This window comes from Lolium rigidum, chromosome 1 (assembly GCF_022539505.1).
Source record: "Lolium rigidum isolate FL_2022 chromosome 1, APGP_CSIRO_Lrig_0.1, whole genome shotgun sequence".
Lineage (NCBI taxonomy): Eukaryota > Viridiplantae > Streptophyta > Magnoliopsida > Poales > Poaceae > Lolium > Lolium rigidum.
In genome coordinates this window covers 357,492,370-357,506,854 of record NC_061508.1, presented here as the reverse complement: position 1 = coordinate 357,506,854, position 14,485 = coordinate 357,492,370, and the positions used below count along the sequence as shown (strand labels likewise).

General features: G+C 44.4%; 1 long non-coding RNA gene across 6 annotated transcripts; it reads right to left on the bottom strand.

Moving 5' to 3' along the window:
* Positions 1-4,644: 4,644 nt before the first annotated feature.
* LOC124702531 lies at positions 4,645-12,229 on the bottom strand. 6 transcript variants are annotated; one of them, XR_007002544.1, is made up of 12 exons: positions 11,726-12,189; positions 11,450-11,552; positions 11,159-11,257; positions 10,667-10,801; positions 10,107-10,197; positions 8,682-9,035; positions 8,401-8,564; positions 6,834-7,068; positions 6,215-6,482; positions 5,582-5,773; positions 5,363-5,408; positions 4,645-5,109 (listed from the first exon to the last, which is right to left on the bottom strand). It is a non-coding gene; the product is annotated as an uncharacterized LOC124702531 (long non-coding RNA). The 6 variants fall into 6 exon arrangements; XR_007002539.1 differs by having other exon boundaries at positions 5,363-5,773; XR_007002543.1 differs by having other exon boundaries at positions 4,645-5,408.
* Between the last annotated feature and the right edge of the window lie 2,256 nt (positions 12,230-14,485).

Below are 14,485 nucleotides of genomic sequence, written 5' to 3'. Positions count from 1 at the left end.
TCTTTCAAAAAATACCGCTGGTGGCGCTGGACCGTGCACCTCGAGCCCGGCCATGGGAGGTGGTTACCCTCCTGCACCGTCACGCTCCCGAATGTCACCCATGTCTCCCTCGTCGACCCGGCGAGCGCCGTCGGCCAGGGCTCCGTGAACGCGTACGCCAGGATGGGCGAGACGGACATCCTTCTCGCGACGCTCTCGACGGAGAGGCCCCGAGTGGAGCTGGAGCCCCGGGTGTTTCTGGTCCAGGAGTCCCAGTTTGCCCTTCACGTGACGCAGGAGAGACACGACTCCGACGCCGATGCCGCCGACGACGACTACACGGACTCCGACTGCGACACAGACTCCGACACCGACTCAGACGCGGACGGCGACCCCATTGTCGTCCAATTTCAGGGTACCGTGTATTGTCTGCCTCCTCCGGAGATGGAGAAGGAGGAGAGTGACGGCACGGACACGGACGATGACGAAGATGCTACACCCGAGGCGCCGGCGTTCTCGGGAATCTTTGCGTTTGTCTATCTGGTGACGTTCCTCCTATTGTTCATGTATTGTTAATCATGAATGATTGATTAGTCTACGGTCACGTACTAACAAATCGTTCGTGTTCAGTCACAAGGAAATTTGTAAGCTAGGTTATGCAGATATGACATCATGCTTTTTGAGTACAAGTTTGTATTTGAAATTTACGTCATATTTATAGATGATATGAATGTTTAATGCCTAAGTTTTCAAGGAGTTTTATTGTTTTATAGGAAAACGCTAAATGAGTTAGCTGGGCTATAGAGAACTATAGCTTGGGAATTCAAATAGACTCTTGGGTGCATATGCTCCCTCCAAAAAATACATTTTTTAAAATATCAAAAAAATTCGACAAAAAAATCTACATATACGTCTCCATAATATACGTGGGTTCGTCAAGATTCGTAAGGAACCAATATTTTGTGTGGTTTATGCAAAAAAGAGAAAAAAAATCTTGATCACTTGTTGTACCAAAACAAAAGAAGAATTTTCTTGATCAAACAGACTAATGGGCTGGTCCATTCGGAGCTGGCTTCAGGCGATGGACGCTCCGACGCGCCAACGAGCGGAAAATAGGGAACCCCGTGGATTTGTTGCTCGGGAAAGAAGCTACATCTCACGAATTAGCAACTAATTAGCCAAAACATATTCCCCACCTAGGAGAGGGGTGGATCAACGCCCGCACACGTGCAGGAGGGAGCGGGCCGCGGCCCATCTTGTTGAGTTTTCCGTTTTTTCGTTTTTTCGGTTTTTGTCTACTTTGGGCGGTTTTTTTATGGTTTTTCGTTTTTTTCTTTTTCTCTCTTTCGTTTTTCAAACAAAAAAGGGAAAGCGAAAAACTCATTTTTTGGGGTTTTCTGTTTTCCCTTTTTTGTTTTTCTGTTTTTGAACCTTTTCAAATCTGAGCAAATTTTAAATTCGAGAAAATTTTAAATTCGAGCAGATTTTAATTTGGAGCAATTTTCAAATTTGAGGAAAATTTAAATTCAACAAAATTTAAAATTGGAGCAAATTTGAAATTCGAGCGGATTTTAATTTGGAGCAATTTTCAAATTCGAGAAAATTTTCAAATTCGAGCAATTTTTAAAATCTGAATGGTTTTTAGATATGATTTTTTTCAAAATCTGAAAGGTTTCATAATCAAAAACTGTAGATAACCTCTCTAGGTGGTTGGGTCGGCCCAATAAGAGGGAGTGAGGAGGAGCTGTTGCGTGCATGCGTGCCTTAAGAGCATCTCTAGTCTCGTCCCCGAAAGATTTTTGGGGCGCCCCGGAGATATTTGCGGCACCAGTCGCACGCCTCAAAGCCTTCTTATGCCAGCGCAGCCCAATACAGTGTCCGACGCTTCGAGCCCGTCCCCGCTCCACAGGGGATGCTTCGGGCGCGCCGGACAGAGGGAGAAGCAAGACGGGGAGTGGCGGGTCAGACGTATCATTGACACACGAACGACGCCCAACCGTCGCCTACCTTGCGACGGAGTTATTATTGGCGCGCTACGATGGTGAAGTTACCGGGAAGGAGAACCGCCGCACTGGCAACCGCGTCGGTCAACGGGCGAACCGCTAGATCGGAGCGCGGACTCCGCGGAAGAGCAACTGCTGCCTTCTTCGATATCTTCCCCGCCATTCATCTCCGCTCAATAAAACCCTTATGTCTACGCATTCCTATCTCCAACCGGCCGGCGCCCTTCATCTCTCCTCTCCTCTCTGACCAGGAGCAACCTATCTTTGTCATCGGACACCGATAGCGAGGGGAAACCAACTGAATGTCGCCATTGATGGGACATAATTTCCACACTTAGCAGCTATAATTCCCCACCGACGGACGACCGGAAAGAGGATTGGGAGGCCGACGATGGCCATGAGGAGGAGGAGGAGGAGGAGGAAGAGGATGGAGATGCCAAGTGGAGATGGCTGTAGGCGGAGGAGGCGGCTGAGGAAGTGGCAGCGGCAAAGAAGGAGGCAAGGGCCCAGGCAAAGGCGAAGGCGAAGGCGCAACCAGCGAGCATCGATGATGACGAATACAGCAAAGACTACTCGTCGGAGGGGGACACAAGCTCCTTCGATGCGGCGAATGCCACAACCTCTTCGAAAGAGGTGACCAGAAGAAAGCGCCTCCGTGAAGATGGCGAGGCGGGGCCATCAAAGAAGAAGTAGTTTTAAAATTATTTTGAACATATTTTTCGCAGCTTTATGTTTTAATTTAGAGAGAAGTCCAATTTATCCCCCGAAACTCGTCTCAATGTTCAAATTACAACCCTCAACTTTGTTTTGGTTCAATCTTCAAAGCTAAATTCTATAAACCGTTCAGAATTGAACTTCTACCCTTTTTGACAAGTTTTGAACCGGTTTTTCTTGCCAGTTAGCTGGTTTTCTTCCTATATACTATATCAACTCATCAACATACAACATACACGGTACATGTACTTCCTCTCTCTCCATATCGCATGATCACCTCATGCCTCATCATGATCGTTTTCCTCCCTGGAACGAGGCCATGGCGACCACAGAGGGGTTCCTCCATCGAACAATAACACCTGGGGTCTGCCCTCTACATCACATGTCGTGCCCAGCCTTCCGCCAACACGGGGCAACCACGCAGCGCAGCGAGCCGCGGGGGAGGCATTTTTATTCCGACGGGTAAAGAGTTGAAGATGAAGCATAGAGTTGAATATGAAGAGTAAAAGACATAGAATACATGTACGCACTATTTTACCAATACAATACATTACCTGACAAGAAAAACCGGCTTAAGACAATGCAAGGGGTGATTATGAACCGTTTTTAGAATTCAGGGTTGAAAGTTGAATCAAAATAAAGTTGACAGTTGTAAGCTGAACTTTGAGACAAGTTTAGGGGGTAAATTGGACTTCTCTCTTTAATTTATTTTAATATATTGCACTACTTTAAAAATCTCAATTGTACCTACAAATTTCTGCTCTCTATTGAAATAAAAATGAAAATAATAATTTATTTTAATGTTTGAGTGCGTTTTGGGGGCCGTGGCTGGAGAGCGGCACGAAGCATCGCTCAAATACTCGATCCGACATTGTTTGGGAACGTTTTGAGGGACGCAACAGAAGCTCTAAGGGCATCTCCAACCGGGAGACCCAAACCCAAAAACAGACTCCGGATGGGTCCGGATGGGTCAAAACTGTACCCAGCGGGGCAACCCATCCTAAAAGCGGATGCTCCCGGCGTCCGTTTTGACCCAAAACTGACTCAAATTTGGGTGCATTTTGGGGCGAGCCGGACACGGGCGGGCGTCCATCTGTGGTCATTTTGTCCGAACGGACACTCGTTCGGGCCATTTGACAGAGAGACAAAGACAACTAGTACACCCCGCACTATTCTCTCTCCTCTGTCCTCCTTTCTTCCATCTCCTTTCTTCCATGGACTAAGTCGGTCGCATGCGCTAGCCGCACGCACGGTCGTTCCACCCCTCTTGTATTTATAGAGAAAAGGTTGAAGGAGAGCACAGAGGTGTTTGTTGGAAGCAGCTACCATAGATGCGTGGGTGAGATAGAATGTGTCATAGAAACAGCTAGCATTGATGTATGGCTAAGATGGAATATGCTATGGAAGCAACTAGCAAGAATGAATGGCTCAGATGAAATGTGCCATGGATTGGTGACATGGCATGAAAGCTAGCTTGACGGAGTCAGTAAAAGCATCCGTAGCTAGCTAGGCAAGGAACCGCGCAGGTCATGGCATTTGCCAGAGCAAAAGACTGACCTTGTATTACTTTTACTGCGCTTTTCCCTATCATTCAGACAAATTTTTATTTATCATAGCAGAATATATTTTACCTTGCAATTTACGCATTACATATTCGTCGCACTTTGCCCCCAAAATCACAAGTACCTTAACATGCAAGACAAAATGTGCTCCTCCAGAAATTTTTCTTTCATTTGTCATTATTTTGGGAAATATTAATTTAGTTTTGAGAGTAGACAACCATATGAAACTGCCCATATCTATGTTGAGCATCGCAAGATATAAGCTGCCAAAATAAGATTATAAAACATGTCACTGATAAAAGGTGAGAAACCAATAGACAGTAAAAATACCACTCAGCTTGTACCAAAACCCGTGATAAAATCCAAGAGTATATTGCATGTCAAGGTGAGCGAAATGAGACCACAAATATTGTATAGATATGAGCATCAGCATATACATTTCATTGACTCACTGCCCATGATTGCATATGCACATCAAAAAACACCCACGACCCAACTCATCCCCAGTTATATCATCCTCACGCCCACAACCCAGCTCATGAGACAACTAACAACAGCTTAGCTAAATCCATAAAGTAATGTAATTCCAGAGCTACAAACGGATCAAACTAGCATCAAGCCCTAGCTACCATTCTCTTCACCCATCACCGCCCTATGCTTCTCTGGTCGCGGTCCTGATAGGCCATGCATAAAATTCAATTTTGCATCCTCCGACACGATTCGGTAGTATCAACCAAAATGGACACAGTAGCTAGACTTCTTCCATTTGGAAGAGCTACACCAGTCTGCCGCTCCATGTACCAGGTCCCAGCGACTACCGCTTCTTGAAGCTCGGCTTGTCGAACCATCACCTGCATGAAACACATACCAATAAAGGTTCACCTCCACCTACATCACATGAAACAATTACTCCTACAAACATACAAGACTTGCTAGGATAGGCCAGGCATGAACAACAATGAACAGCTAGGATAGGCCATGCATGAACAGCAATGTGTGCGAAAATGATAATTATGATATGATACTGCAGTAAATACAAGTCATTCAATCATCATAAGAATTTTGGGCAAGTAAAAGTTTGCTGGAATGGAAAAAAAAACATACAGAATTCATGTCATGGTCACTCCAAAGAAAATGCGCTTGTTGTTCCCTGTGCAACACACCATCGATACTCATGGTAGACCTTAGATATATTCATGTAGGGAAATCACAGAATGGGCAAACATAACAAGTTCTAGTAATGCACATATGAAATGAATCTAAAGAATAAATTCCGTCACTCAGTAATAATGATAATACAGATCTCATTGCATGGAGACGCACCATCCCGCCATAAGGATTTGGTAGTATCAACCAAAACGGACACAACAGTTGAACGGATTCCCCTTCGGAAGCACTACAGCAGTCTGCCACTTCATGCACCAGGTCCCTGCGACTAACACTTCTTTAAGTGGAACCTAAGCTAAGTCCGGCCATCACCTTCACGAAAACAGACCAAGAAATGTTCACCTCCACCTACAGCACACGAAACAATTACTCGACAAACATACAAGATTTTCTAGGAATGTGCGACAATGATAATTATGTTACAAGACTGCAGTAAATGCAAGTCATTCAATAGTGTCATTCGGAACTAATTAGCAGCAAAGCTTAGACCAACAACTCAAAACCAAATAATGTCATCATTTCATAGGTTGTAGATTTCACCATCCATTCCATATTATGTTATCATTTTCTATTATGTCATACTGAGCTCACATTTCTTTCCCCCTTCCATTTTTTACACAAATATCTTTTTACAATGAAAGAAAAGAGAAAAAAAAAACTTCACAAAGCTGAGCTCTTTATGCGAAAAAACGCATTACTAGAATGAAGGGCTATCACAGGCATAAGGTACAGGAAAAGCAAAAAAACAACATGGATGTTTAACCTGGTAAAGCAGAGATAGATTCATACCAACTCTATAACCGGACTGATTTGCAGACATATGAACTAGAACAAACAGCAGGTCTGACTTGTGAGAAGAACTCGCCAAAAAAGATGTCTCTCCTGGATGCGGAACTGCATGTACTCTCACACAGCAACCTCTCATCTCGACCAGGCTGACAAGGTTTGGGTGGGTGAGCACCATCTGCATCTACACCTCCACCAGGAACTCTTTCCTTCCCAACACTCCCTCCCACGCAAACTGGTTCACCACCGCCATGTGAGCATCAAAAACGCCCTGAAAGAACATATGAACATATTATCATGTGGCAGAAACCAGGAGACTAAGAAACACAAAATAGTGGCAATTGCAGACCCTACAAAACACCGCATGCATCACCAGAAGCATGGTTTGATGGCTGTTTCATGTGAACTTATAGAAAACATGATGATTGGCATCATGGTTCAATGGCCAGTTTATAGAACATGACAGAGTAAGGAAAAATACTTGTAGGAATAAAAAAGGACACCATGAATGGAATAACAATTACCATAAACACACAAATCATCTAAATCACCACAAAGTGTCCACCTCAATTGCTAGAATACATACCACATGACCAAATGAGCATAACTATAAACCCAGTACCTTGTTAGTGCTCTCGTATTTGAGCACCAGCATGATGGCTGACTCGCAGCACCGCTTCTCCAAGTGGGCCTCAACCAACTTCAGCCTCAAACCAATGGCGTTGCTGCCTTCGCCCAGCTCTGACGTCCTTTCCTTTCAGCCTACTTCTTGATGTCGAGAGGGTAAATTATCTTGGGACTTAACTACTACTGGTACAGAACTGCATGGATGAAGTACTTGGTCTTTTCTTCTTCACCTGAAAGCCATAAAAACAGACAATAAATTCGGTCAAGGTTTAGCCAGCAACAAAGTAAACAACCATTGACCCCTCTAAACTAAAACTACCCTCCAGATTACACAAAGGCAACGCTTGAAAATAGATTGAGGTTTAGTTTTTATGTTGGAATCCAACTAAACCATGTTATGCCAAGATTCCAAAATAAATCGAATTTCCAAAGTCCATAATGTGGAATCAATCAGCCCATAATGTGGTATCAATCATCAAGCCCACAATGTGGAATCAATCAGCCCAGCCAAAATAGATACTTGGCATACCAAAATAAAAGCTAAGAGAAAATAGGGAGGCATCAAGAGAGAAAGAGAAATCAATAAAGCTATAAGCTGCCAGATTTATACATGGAAGTCTGTCATCAGGGTTATTTCTACATAAAGAAATTAATGCAACCAAAAAGCTAGCCAGCAAACACCATAGTATAAAATGACAAGAAATGTATATAAACTTAAATACAAACAATCCATGATATCTTATCGCCACTATATGCAAAAAGGATGACAGACTTCATGTCAACTACTTAAATAAACCAAACGGTACTTGTAAATATCAGGCTGCCAAACAAAGAACTTTTCATTCAAAAAAAAAGTTGAGATTGCTTTTCAGTCAACTTTGATTGCCAGTAGTACCATCCACATTGCATAAGAAAACTTCCAGGCAAAATAATGAGAGGTAAAGAAGCATGATTCAATCAACAACAAGCAGATGTCAATGCGTCTAGTCAAGAGCATCAACCAAACAACTACCATGATTTTTTAGAGAAGGCAGCGGGAGGCACCTCGCAGAGATTATTGCCCCAATGGTGTCTGGGTGGAGGAAGCCAACCCAAACCGACTACTGCATATTTTAAGCTAAGGCACCCTCCAAATTAAGGACAAGTGGCAGCAAGAAATTATGTGGTCAAAGTGTTAATGCATCTATAAATACAAGTGCTACTGCCTTTGTAAACAAGTATGTAGTGTACATTTACTCACGACAAGAGGGCATAAATGTAGCTGCTGCCAACCAAGGAATCTAGGATTATCATGTACTGATGTACAACATGGTTTGCTCCAGAATTAGAATCCAGGTTCTCGTTCACAAGATAGATAAACTATTAGCGTCAATTTTACACATACACTTAAGCAGGAACAGTCCCATTTATGTACCAAAAGAAATGTATGAACTTAAGTATACCAAAACCAAACACTCAACACAACTTGCAAACCACAAGGTAAATTCACACACAAATGATTGTGTTGCGCAACAGACAGCCAGGGAATAATCAATCAGTAAAGGGCAGGCAGCAGGAGGCACCTAGTTGTTCATTCTTGTCCCAGGTGGCAGCTGCATGCATCCTAGTGGAGGAGCAAGTCGCCGTCATGTACCAAGGCACCCTCCAGGACCTCCATGCACAGCGCCATCACTGCTGCTGCTAGCAGTGGGCCCTTCCAGCACCACTGCGCCCAATCCTGAACCATCTACAGAGAGAAGACAAGTTAAGCTAGGGTTTTACATTTCACCAGAGAAAATGAAGAAGGCGCAGCCTTTAATCAGCAAAAGGGAACTGGACAGGTCCAGGAGGATGCGAGGCTCACCGCAATGTGGTGGTTGTCAGCAGTCTAAGTCCGTCATATGAGATACTACGCAGCAGCCCAGCGACCCATTTTCCAGCTCCAAGCCACCATCCATATTTGGGTGTTCATAGGAGATACAATATACCGTGCTAGCGAAGCCTATTTATCCTTGCCTTGTTCTCCTTAGGGATCGGCTTGTCCAAGTGGGCCTCAACGAACTACAGCCTCGAACCAATGGCGTTGCTGCCTTCGCCCAGCTCTGACGTCCTATCCTTTCAGCCTACTTCTTGATGTGTAGAGGGTAAATTATCTTGGGACTTAACTTCTACTGGTAAAGAACTGCATGGATGAAGTACTTGGTCTTTTCTTCTTCACCTGAAAGACATAAAAAACACCGACAAGAAATTCGGTCAAGGTTTAGCCAGCAACAAAGTAAACAACCATTGACAGATCTAAACTAAAACTGCCCTCCAGATTACACAAAGGCAACACTTGAAAATAGATTGAGGTTTAGTTTTTATGTTGGAATCCAACTAAACCATGTTATGCCAAGATTCCATAATAGATCGAATTTCCAAAGCCAAGCCACATGGCAATAAGGCCATTTCATTCCAATCATCAAGCCCACAATGTGGAATTAGCCCATAAGCCCAGCCCAGCCAAAATAGATACTTGTCATACCAAAATAAAAGCAAAACGCCCAGTTTATGTGTTCCCGCTCGCGTGCTCAGTTTCCCGCTTTGACTTGTCCATGGCATCCAAAATCAGCCAGAGCAACAACTTGTATGCCCGAAAGGTCAAATCTGGACGCCTTAGACACCTGCCTAAGGAGAGCATGATGTCTTGCCGGCTCTAGACGCTTAAGCAACGCCTTAAAACCCATGGTAAGGACAAGTGGCAGCAAGCAATTCTGTGATGACAAATGAAGAGGATGAATAGAACTGAATACTACTGCTAGTGCTAATTGAATCGAAGTGCCTAGAAATACTCGTGCCACTGAGATCTCTTGCTTTCACCGATTTGATTGGGGACAAACTAAAACCATGTTTTGAGTACAGATTTATTCACGAAACAAGGACATTCATACTCCTGAAATATTATCTACAACGTTACTAATCCTGAATTACTACCCAGGTCCTGGAAAAAGTTCATGTGTCAACATATATATTCCTTCAAAGTTAACCGGATGCACGCTGAAGATGAAAAAACAAATATCTGTTGAACAAAACCTTGTTTGCCTAATTCCAAGAAACAGCTACGCATTTAGAAAAATTGCAAGCCTTGGATTAAGATGTCGTTCTCCATGAAAAAAGAAGGCAAGAAATATGCAAGTTTGAGCAATCTTGCATATACTTCCAGAGACTATGCATACATCAGACTATACATTTAAAAAGATAAGGAGAAGAACAATAAGAGCAGGCCTATGCATGCAGCAAAATCGGAGACCTGAAAGCACAAGTGGAGTCCTGGTCCACTCGATTTCACCACCTCCTGGTATGCCCGGCTTGGTGCTATTAAACCCCGGTATGATCTGAACCTGAAAGCAACCGGAGTTGTCATCTGTGTTGATTCATAAGCAGCACCAAAAAAATCAGACGGGAGATGCTCATCCATTCGGTTTGGTCTACAATTGCAATATAGAATGTACTTCAAAACTCATATGATTTATAAGACAGTTGAAATATGACAGAGGTGCAGCAGTGCAGCAACATGCATGCGAAAGGAAAAAGAAATCAGAATGTACTTCAATACCTATACGCCCTATAATTGCAATATATGCCAGCTAAGCTTAAATACAATCATCTCATGTCTCAGCTATTTAAAATCCGACCATCAACATATGAATATGACATTTGTAGAACCGGCTTCATAAGACAGTGTCATAAGACAGTTGCTGAAGTTCAGGTTACACTGTCACATCAACTAAACAATCTAACCTAGCAAACTAAATTAGCAATGGCCAGCCAAAGTATGGCTGATTGACCAGAGAAGGCAGCAGGATGCACCTTACTACGACTCATTTTTGTCTCCCGTGTAGTCCGAGTGGAGCAAGTCACTCTCCTGAACCTAGAGCTGCGGATCCTCGCCATCGCTGCCGCTTTGGTCTGTGCCACCATAAAAAGGTAGCTAGGGTTTTCACCCTACACAAAAAAGAGAAAGCAGCATTTCATCACCACAGAGAATCATAAACACAAGCTAAATATCAATAACTGACGATTGTGGTGCACATGATGAAAAGCTTGATGAGTCGATACAAGCATCATTGCAGTTACAACATGATTCTCATGAGAATTACATAGTAACAAATCTAATGAGAAGTTTACGCTGGATAGAATTGGTGTAATCACCTTTAATGAGGCTAAACTAGCTCGAACCATAACCCACAAGATATATTAGCAATTGTCAGGTCCAATAATTGCCGGAACCTTTCACTGCAGCAGCAATTGTGCGGCAGCCCAAACATCACGAATTTATCAGAGAAGACGGAAAGGACGCACCTTACTACGAATCTTTCTTGCCTCCGGCGTTGTCCGAGTCGCTGCCCTGAATCCCGCAGCCAATCATTCATCTATATATAAGGCACGCTCCATATTGATCTGTGATGGCAAACAAAGAGATAATTTAGAAGAGAAGCAAGTAATTGCAGAAAATGTAGAGCGGCTGATTAATGAAAAGCCTTTAATTGACCAGAAGACACTTGGATGATGGAACACCTCTACATCCCAGCATTTGGAATTTTTGGTGCAGCGAAAAAATCACAAATTTATGAGAGAAGGCAGCAGACGCACCTTACTAGGAGTTTTTTTTTCTTTTCTTGTCTTGGGCGTTTTCCAAGTCGCTCTTGTGAATTTGCAGCCAATTATTCAGCTATAAGGCAGACACCATACTGATCTGTGATGAGAAACAAAGAGAGCAGTAAGATGAGAAGCAAGTGATTGCCAAGAATCTAGAAACGCCTGAAGACCTTTAGATCCCAGCATTTGTAGTGAAGAGAAATTGAACCTCATATATCCACACGCAAGCATATACACATTTGACAGACGAGAGAAGAAGAAAAACTGTACCCAAACCGAATTAGAACCAGGCCACACATGTAGAGCAGGTCACGCATGAACAGGTCTGGAGGCTGTTGCTGTCTAGTTTGGCTTCAAAACCGCAGCATTATTAGGTAAAAAAAAATCGAGTAGGGCTATTGATTTGCAAGATTGTCTGATTGGGTTGGATTTGGTTCGTTGTAGATGAGGGTGGAGAGTGAGTGGAGACGAGGCGATTGCAGCACATCATCTAGAGCCAGGCCACGGACGAAAGGATCTACGGAGGGCAGCTGCTGCTGCCTCCCAAGATCCGAAACCGGACTGCAGTAGGTTTAAAAAAGAAACGACAAGATTGATTCGGTCGGGTTGGGTTGGATTTGATTCGTTTGAGGTGAGGGAGTGGAGAGGGGAGGTTTGCTCACGTTGGTTGGTTGGGTAGGCCAGCGTCTTGTGGTTGCTGCGGCCACCGGATGGATCGGCATCTCCAGGTGCGTGCGTGCGTGGTGGTGGGCAGCAGCCCCTTGTGCGGGCGGTGGCGCGCCGCGGCGAGGCAAGGTCGACGGAGCGGCGCGCAGGGATGGATGCACGCCTCGACGCCGCCGGATCTTGGTTGTTTTGGGCGCCGCCGCCGCCGCGAGTGGAGAGGAATGGAGTGAGGAGGAGAGGGGCTAGGGTTTCTGGGGTCTGGGGTTGGGTGGGGACTTTGGTTTGTTCGTTTCGTCGCTGTCTTTAGAGCAGTCGCGTCCCCCAAACGATGTCCGGGCAAAGCGCCGGATTAGTCGTTTGGGGACGTCCGGACAAAATTTTCGTTTGGAGAAGGTCAGCTTTTCACCACGTCCACCAAACGCGACCTCCAAACAAAAAGTAAGTGTAAAAGTCGTGTCCGGCGTCCTCGGTAGAGACTCTATACACAGGGGATGGGCTAGGGACGCCGGACAATATTTGGAGCACGTCCGGACCGAAGCGGCCTTTGGGGCATGCGACTGGGATGTTTTTTTGGCCGGCGTCCCCCAAATCTCTTTGGGGTACGCGACTGGAGATGCTCTTAATTAGTATCACACGGACGCGCCGGCACGAGTATCACAAGGACGTGCGTGCCACCGACTCGTTGAGTACATCGATCCGCACCAGATCGAGAAAAAAGGAAGGGAAAGAAAGGGCGTTTCTACGCGGTGCCGGGGCACCGGTTTGCTCTACGCGGTGCCTCACCCCGATTAGGAAACAAACACTTCCGACAGCCTGGACATGCCATATTAGGAAACCAAAGCACTAGACAAGCGGAAACCCCATCTATCCTACACCCCTTCTTTTTTATTCATTTCCATCTCCAACAGCCGCAACCTCCATTTCGTTTAGAACAGCAGCAACCTCCATTTTTTTTAGAACCTCAAAAAAAAAAGAACCACACAAAGCAAAACTTCATCCAATTTATAAAAATTACATCCCTCACAGAAACAACACATATAGCGAGTTTGTAATCTAAAACTATGATGTAAAAAATTACAACGATGGATGTAGAAATATAATAAAACTTACAGGCAGAGGCACCAACAATGGGATCACAAATATACTAGTTTTTTACACCTTGATCCATTCGACATCCTAGATGTAGAAAAATGATTAAAAAAATACATTCAAATGCATACAGTTTCATATAATTGGGAGAAAATACACCTTAAGCCTTTCATCTGGATTTAAAAATAGATAGATAGCTCATCCAGTTTCAAAATTACAGCTAAAATTGGGGCAAACACTACTATTGTTACATCCTTCCATACATTTGGATGTAGAAACAACAGATTTCTTATCGATCCCATCTCTTAGCAAAATTGTGCATCAATGGTCATCACGCAAAGATCACACCACCAGCATGACGAAGCGAAATCTCACCTGTGTTAATTGGTCGAGTGGAGGAGCAACTCGAATGACGCAGCCCAGTGCACCAAGTAGTTGTGCTCGGAAACGGGAAAACAAACCGCCCTCCTGCACCACGGCAGCACGCCTCTCTTCGCCGTTGTGGTAGGATGAGGAATTAGCCGCTCCATCACCAGATCCTCCTCCACTGCAACCGTGCCTCCCCTTCTACGCCACCGTCGCCTCCACTAACACCACCACCTCCATGGAAATCCGTCACCTTCCGCCTCAAATGTCGTGTGATGCCCTCCACCCGCACCACTACTATCAGTCCTGCTCTTCGCTTCGCGAGCATGGAGGACGTGTGATTCCCCATCACCCCACACCACCACTAACTCCATGGCCGCCGCCCTTTGCGTTGGAATCACCGGCAACGTTCAATTTCCCCTCCCAAATGCATGCATAATAGATGTAGAATTTGGTGATGAAGCATCAGGATCAGCCCTTCCCCACCAAACCCAAAGAAACAATGCATGGTTCTTCATCTGTACAAAGAAATTGCAGGAAACATCATACCAAATGTATGTGTAATTATCTACGATTCGAAGTATAGTTGGCGTCAGACAACCATGTTGGCATGCATGTAAAATTGACGTTTTTGGTGCATACCAGAAACATACAGAAAACTCATAGGAACAAAGCCATTCATATTCAGAAAGGATGCACGTAAGAAAATTCCAGGAAATACATGCATGATCATGCGGATGTAGATTTGCCAGGATGCATGTAGAAAAAAATCAGGGAAAATCCCAGGTTGCATGTGGATTGTCACATAACATGTACTTTCATAGCATGAAGAATAGAATCTAGAACCATATCATGGAGAATGTCTCTGTTTCTTGCAGAACAGCGACCATACCACAAAAGGATAACCTG